Genomic DNA, 7,313 nt, shown 5'->3' on the forward strand with positions numbered 1-7,313 from the left:
TACAAAGATGGTTCTGACCAGGTCCCTAGCCTCTGAGAGCCTTCTCTGCCTGGGACAGCAGTGTAACCTGGTCCTGAATCAGGTGAGATGCTGCTAAGGTGTCCTGGATGGATCAGCAGGATTCTGGGAGGAGGTGGCATTTGAGGAGGATTTGAGGCAGAGAGCGCCTCCCCCACTAGACCTCGGAACTGGGCTTCTATAATGTGGACAGGGGCCGGTCACTGCAGCTTTAGGACAGGGAAGTGACATGCTGTGAGATCTTCTTGAGGAAGACTGCCCTCATGGCACATGCAGGATGGGGAGGGTGGAGGCCTGAGAGTCAGGAGACCTGGGGAGGCTGGAGGCCCGGCATGGCGATGGGGCCAGAGGAGAGGACACAGATCAGAGCGTGGGGTGCACGGAACTGTCCAGACTTCACCCCGGTGTGTGGCTGGGCCTCAGCGCTGGGTGGTCCCATCAGCCTTACCACACCTTGGTCCCTCCTCGGCCTGTCAGGACTGGAGGGGCAGAAAGAGCAGGCAGTTTGGGCAGCTGCGGGCCAGGAGCAAGAAGCGAGCTGGCGAGGTGCCCAGAGCATTTATCACTGTGTGAGCCCCTCCCAGGGCCCAGCCTCCACGGCCCGCGACCACCAAGTGGCAGGATTTGGGACACTGTGATGATCAGCCTCAGAGGCTGACACTTCCCCCCCAGGTCAGGCCCCGCCAGCCCTGCAGTGCTGGGGTCTCATCACCACTGAGATGGGTGGAGCGCTGCAGCCTGGAATCCCCTTGAGCTCTGTGCCTCTGGTTTCCTGGTGACCCCCTCAGCTCACCCTGACGCTCACCCCCGACACTGACTGTTCCACTCGGGCCCAGCTGCTCTGTCTGCACCACAGCTGGAGGAGCCAAACAGGCAGGGACCGCAGGCCAAGTTTTAATCAGAAAACAACTGTCCCCAGCCGTTAGCAAATCATCAGCTCCGAGTGCCAGGATATCAGCCTGGGATTCTCGACATGCCTCTCTTGGAGCCAGGGGTGCGTCGAGTCCCAGGAGACGTTCAGCTGTCAGCTGAGCAAAGATGTGTCTGCAGACAGAGATGGGCTGCTTGCCCTGAGAGGGACTCAGTTACCCAGCAACCATGGTGTGAACCCCAGGAGACTCCTTGGGATGCCCAACTGGCTTGCAGGTGATCCAGAAGAGACACAGGAAGGACACCAACTCAGGACAGGTGTCCCCCCTTCCTCACAGCCCACAGAGATCAGAGATCATGAAACCTTCTTGTTTCACAATCAGAGAAACTGATGCCAGCAAGAAGGGAACCCATGTACCAAGTCTGCTGGTCTCTGGACTTGAGCCCGAACTCTGGCCGGGGACAGCTGTGTGACCTTGAGTATGCTCCTCAAATTCTCTGTACTTCCAGTTCTTTTGTGAACAATGGCAATTCTCCCACACCGGTCAGGGATGCTGGGGAACTAAATAATAGGTCCCCCCCCACCCCAATATGTGCCCCTCTGGACACCATGCTTCTCTGCACATGGCAATCACACGGCTAGTAAACGGTAATGTCTATGGCCCCAGAGACTGTAAGCGTCCCAAGGGCAGGTCCTGACATGTGGCAAGGGCTCTGTCATCTCTCAGCTCTAGGTCCCCATCCACAGAAAGCAGTCACCCTTGTGCAGCCTCCTGGTTCAACTCCATGGGGACCTCAGGAAACAACAGCATATCGTGGTGGGGACATGGAAGACGAGGGAAGATGAGCTGGATAAAGGGATTCCACCCAAATGTGCCTGAGGCTTAAATAGCGCTCCTCAGCCTGTGTGTGCCCCTTCCCAGTGTCAGAGTGAGCGAGTCCCAATTTTACAGGTGAGGAGGCAGTTCCCTGGCAATCTCACGCTTTCACTGCTGTGGGCCTGGCCGGGTTCAATCCCTGGTCGGGGAACTAGATCCCACAAGCTGCGCGGCGTGGCCAAAAAAAAAAATTACAAGTGAGGCTCTGGGAGCTGCATGAGTTGCCCAAGCCTTGGCCTCTGGACCCTGGGCCCTCTCCCTCAGCCGCTGGTGCCCCCCCCTTGCAAACTAGTCTCCCGAGAATCCTGCACACATCCCAAGGCTCCAAATATGCCCATGTCTCCTCTTTGAGAATCAAGAATCACCTTCAGGACTCACAGCCCCCCACCTTTCTTTTTTTGGCCAGCACCCAGGTGGTGGCTGTGGTTGGGTCACCAGAGGAGCCACGGGCCAAGTGTGAACTGGAAGAGATTCCAGTTGACTTGAGGAGGGGGACGGAAAGGAGTCGGTGTGCAGACTGAGCCCTTGGTGACCTGGCTGAACTGGCCAGAGGCCCTGAGAAGGCCTGTCTTGGGACGTGTGGCCTGTGAGGTCCAGCCGGGCACTTGGTGCATCTCATCTGGGGACACACAGAGGAGCAGCCTCGGTCCCCCAGAATGTGCTCATCCATGACGTTCACTGGTGTGGCCTGGACAAGGAGGGTGATAGCCCCCTGCCCTCGGTGTGATCAGTCAACAACCCTGGGACCCTTTAAGAGGGTTGTTAACCCGGAGCAGCATGGGGAGGACTCGAGTTCCACATCCAGGGGTCAGAATAGCCAAAGGCCACTGTATTAGTGGACTCAGGCCGCCATCACAATAAATCACAGACCAGGGGCTTAAACAGACATTAATTTTTCTCAAGGTCAATGTGCCATCCGGGTTGGTTCCTCCTGAGGCCTCTACTGCGGCTGAGCCCCTTCTCTCCGTGTCCTCATACGGCCTTCCCTCTGTGAGAAGTGGAGAGAGATCACTGGTGGCTCTTCCTTTTTTTTTTTTTCCAGCCAGCCGTGCTGCGTGGCTTGTGGGATCTTAGTTCCCCGATGCAGGGGCCTCGGCAGTGAAAGCACAGAGTCCTAACCACTGGACCACCAGGGAAGTCCCTCTCTTCCCCTTCTTATAAGGCCACCAGTCATATCAGATCAGGGCTCCACCCTTATGACCTCATTTAACCTTAATTACCTTCCTAAAAGGTAATCTCTGAACACGGTCACACTGGGTGTTAGGGCTTCAACGTGTGAATTTTAGGGACACAATTCAGTTCATAACTACCATGGAGCAGTGGAGTCTAGAAAACTCTGGGGGCCAGAAAGAAGCACAAGGAGGGTGTGGACAATGCCAGCTGGTGGAGGAGGAATTTACTACCCTCTAGTACCCCAGCATGGCACCACCTGGAGGCAGGGTTAGCATGAGATGGCTTGGGTGGGCCGAGACGCAGAGGCTAGAGGCCAGCCTGCTGGGGTGGACAGGCTCCTGCAGCTGCTGCCCACTGACCAGGAGTCCCAGGAGTCTCTTCCTGGCCATCACCAGATGAAAGGGCCCTGCTTGGGAGATGCAGATCAGGAGTGCTTATCTAATGAAGAACACAGACAAAAGTCACAGATGCCGTAGCCTGTTCCAGCTAACTTCTGATCGCCACCCCGACACTGGAAACGTTATTTTCAGAAGACAGAAGAAACAGCAGCCATTCCCCTCTCCCCATTGCTTCTCCCTCCTTCTGGCCCAGTGGCAGTGGGGAGGCTGGGCTTATGGGGGCTGGGGAGCCCCAGAGGGAACCAGGGCAGTGCCACCCAGCAAGGCAGTTTTTAACTGGTGGTTTTATTTAAACAAGCAGCTGCAGCATGTTTCCCTCTGCATGAGTCCCGATTTCCCACGCTGGCCCTGGGGCCGGGCCTTGGGCTTGGGAGGCCCAGCCCCAGGGGTCATTCAAGCCCTCGAGCCCCGGGGAAGCCCCACGTCTGTGGCAGCCACCATCCTGGTGCCCCCTCTTCCCGGGGCTGCTCAGCTGGCAGTGGCTCAGGACCTGAGCCCACGTAGACCACGCTCCTCAGGGTCCTTTCTCGGCCAGAATCCCATTTGAACCTCCCCATCCCCAGCTGCTGGGCTCGTTTCCACCAAGTGACTGAAAACCCCAAGGGAGAGTTTCTGGTCAGGTCTGCCAGGTTCCACCTACAGGAGGGGAACGGAAAGGAGCCGGTGCATGGACTGAGCCCTTGGTGACTTGGCAGAACTGGCCAGAGAGGCCCTGAGAAGGCCTGTCTTGGGACACGTGGCCTATGAGGTCCGGCCAGGCACTTGGTGCATCTCATCTGGTGACATGCAGAGGAGCAGTCTCAGTCCCCCAAGCAGCTGGTTTCCTTCCCAACCCAGACACACCTGAGAGACGCAGCAGGGCTCCATCCTCCAGGAAACCGTTTACGTGGCTACCTGTCTGTCATGCCGTCTGGCTTCCCACCCTGGGAGAGCTGGGGTGACGCAGGGCTCTCTCCCCTGGTCTGACAGCTCTCTCACCCAGAGGTGACTCTCAGGACCGATCCTGCCCATTGACCCACGGCAGCTGCTCTGGGAGGCCATTTGGGCCTCTTCAAGAGCTGGTGTGTCTTTCGCCCCCTCACTTTTTCTGTTTATTTTTCCGGAGCTGTTTGTGACAGCCCATCATTAGCTTCATCATAGAAATGCTTCCGTTTAAGGCAACTGGGGCATCCTTTTTTGGGGGGGGCAGGTATACAGGCTCTTCTGAGATTTCTACACAAAATCCTGCCCTCCTTTATCTGCCCAGGGTATGTGTGTGACGCTGGGCCCCGGCGCAGGGCCTGCTCAGCTGGCCATGTCCAGTCCAGCAGAAAGGGAGCCAGCCTATAGGGATCAAGACACCAAGATCCCAGCCTCTGTTCTTCAACCAACTCTGGGACACCAGGTGTGTGGGGAGGCCTTTGCGCACCTGTTTACCCAGCTACCAAGTGAAGGGATTGGATTAAGAGGCCTCTGAGGGTCTTTGAGGTGTTAAGACCTCAAATTCCATAGCAGTGAACGGTCTTGCTCCCTGGGCCATGCCACTGGCCTGGGCTTGGCTGGACACAGCCCCTGCTCTCAGGAACATGGGGACAGTCAGCTTGCCCCCCAAATCAACTCCTAGTAAGAGAGACGCAATGGGGCTTTTGCTTTTTTTGGAACAGATTTTCCAATAGGAAGGTGGGTAGGGATAGACAGAGCTAAGTAGCCTTTTAGGGGCCAAATACTTGGAGGAGGGCCAGTGGCAGCCCTTTCGTCATCAGCAGGTGTCAGGTGGGCAGATGGCATGGTGCACGTGAAGACCCTGGGGGAGCCTCAGGGTGATGGCTGACAGGCACCGAGCACGGCAATCGGGGTCCAAGCCGGTGTGGCCCTAGCTCGTCCCAAGCTGCATCAGCAGAGCCCACCTTGCACACCCCTCTCCACCCGGGCGTGGCTTCCCTGTAAGCTGGGTGGCTTTTTCTGTGGGCAAGGCTGGTGACGGCTAAGAGTGACCCACGTCCCGTCTGCTGGCAACAGAAAGGCCGCACCTGGCAGCACCACCGGAAACCACAGAGGCTGAGGGGCTCGTGCAGGGCTAGGCTCTGTGGGGCTGGAGCCCTCCCTGCCCCCGGGCTTGGCACGGCTGGTGTCCCCTCTGCCGTTCGTCACAAACCAGACGGCCCCATGCTCAGCGGGGCGACTGCCTGTGGGCAAGTGGGCGCCCTGGGCCTGGGCTGTCCCCAGTAGTGCCCACTACCCTCAGGGAGGCCTCCTGGACACCCACCTCTCCATACCACCTGCTTCTTCTTCCAGCTCCAATGCCCACCCTCAGCCCCAACCCAGTGGCTCCGGGGATGCTCCCAGAGGCTCCGATCATGGTGTTTCTTTCTACTGCAGCCATCACCACTGACACAAGTCATCTCGGGGAACTTTAATGAAAGTGGCAGCTGTCCTTTCCCCTGTGGTGGTACAGACATGGCCGAGCTCAAACTCAGACATGTGGCTGCGGAGAGACTGCCTGCCACCTGCAGCCCGAGGCTGGGCTGCCCTCTGCTCAGGCTCCAGACCCAGACCTAGGGCCCAGACGGCAAGGCGTCACTTCTCGTTGCCAAGTCCAGCGGCTGAGCCTTGTGGAAGGTCACGTCTGGCCTCCAGGTAATCACCTGCCCACCGGCCTGAGTGTCAGACGGACGACAGGGGCGCCCAGTGACCCAAAGCGACCACCACCACTGAGGCTCGGCAAAGGAGTGCTTTGACAGCTGAACAAGAAAGAGTGGTCATTCCATCACTAAACACCACGCATCCTACATAAATAAAAAGCAAATAGAGGAAGGAGATGGGGGGAGGGAACGAAAATTGGCACAGACACTGAGAGACTGCTTTCCAGTTTCAATGCGACAGACGCAAATCATGAGACTCCAGGGAAAAAGAAACCGGGTCCGGGTCTAGCTTTTCTAAGTAAAGTGTGTTCCCCCTGCAGGGCCAGACGGGGATGGGAAGCCAGGCCAGAAGAGGCCAGGGACTGGAGGCCCGGGAAACCCATGGATCCCAGAGACGTGCAAAGCACAGAGGACCCTGCTCCCCCCGCTCATCCCCCAGGAGAGCAGCACTGCTTTAAAACGGTGGGTCTGCTCTCCTCACAAGAAAAAAGTACAACTAAATAAATACAGTATGCAGACTTAAGACCTTCGAGTGACTTCTTTTTCCGTCCCTGCCTCCGCAGGTCCGTGAGCAGAGGGTAGAGTTGGGGGGGCACATGGGCCCCTGTGTGCCGTGGCCTCGGGCAGGAGCTGCCCGCTGACACACCAGCTGAGCCTTCCCACCCCGCCAGGGACATGGGAAAGGTCCTGGACAGTGCTACCTGTTACTGGTCTAATCGCGTGACAAGCAAACGCCTTTTCCTGAGTGATGCCACCGCTTCCCTCCTCCGGTTCAGCTACATCCTCTCTTCCTGCAAGTCCAGCATGGAAGTTTCTTCTCTCCTCGCCCCCATCCCTTTTTCGAAAAAAGTGATGCAATTCTTCACAGACTTGTTTCTTCAAAATACTTAGTGGTTTCCCCAGTTCTCTTTCCTCTAAGTCAGACGGTCAGGAGGGTTACCAGGCGCATCCTGGCTTCCGCACAGGTGTGTGGAGCGTGGGGGGCTCTGTCCTTCCACCTGCTTCGGGATGGCAGCCCCTACCCTCGGCCCAGCCTGTTCCTAATCCCCCCCCCAACCCCAATTCCAGATGCTCAGGAGACTTCAGAAGTGGCTCCTGATGGAAACAGAGCTGGCGCTTAGAGGAAGACGAGATGCCGCTGGGACATAGATTGTCCAGAGTACATTCTAGTATCTTATTAGGAATTTGAATCTGTTAGGAAAAAAATTAGAAACTATGTATAAAACTTAAAAATATTCAAGTATCAAAAGGCTATTCAGATCAAAGTTTAAAACAAGCTGTCGGTAAGCTGCCACCGCCCAGAGGAAAACTTTACAAAAGTTTGCTGAGTGTGTGTAGCAAAGAGCGAGGAAAGA

Source organism: Neophocaena asiaeorientalis, unplaced genomic scaffold, assembly GCF_003031525.2.
Source record: "Neophocaena asiaeorientalis asiaeorientalis breed wild unplaced genomic scaffold, Neophocaena_asiaeorientalis_V1.1 scaffold110, whole genome shotgun sequence".
Taxonomy (NCBI): Eukaryota; Metazoa; Chordata; class Mammalia; order Artiodactyla; family Phocoenidae; genus Neophocaena; species Neophocaena asiaeorientalis.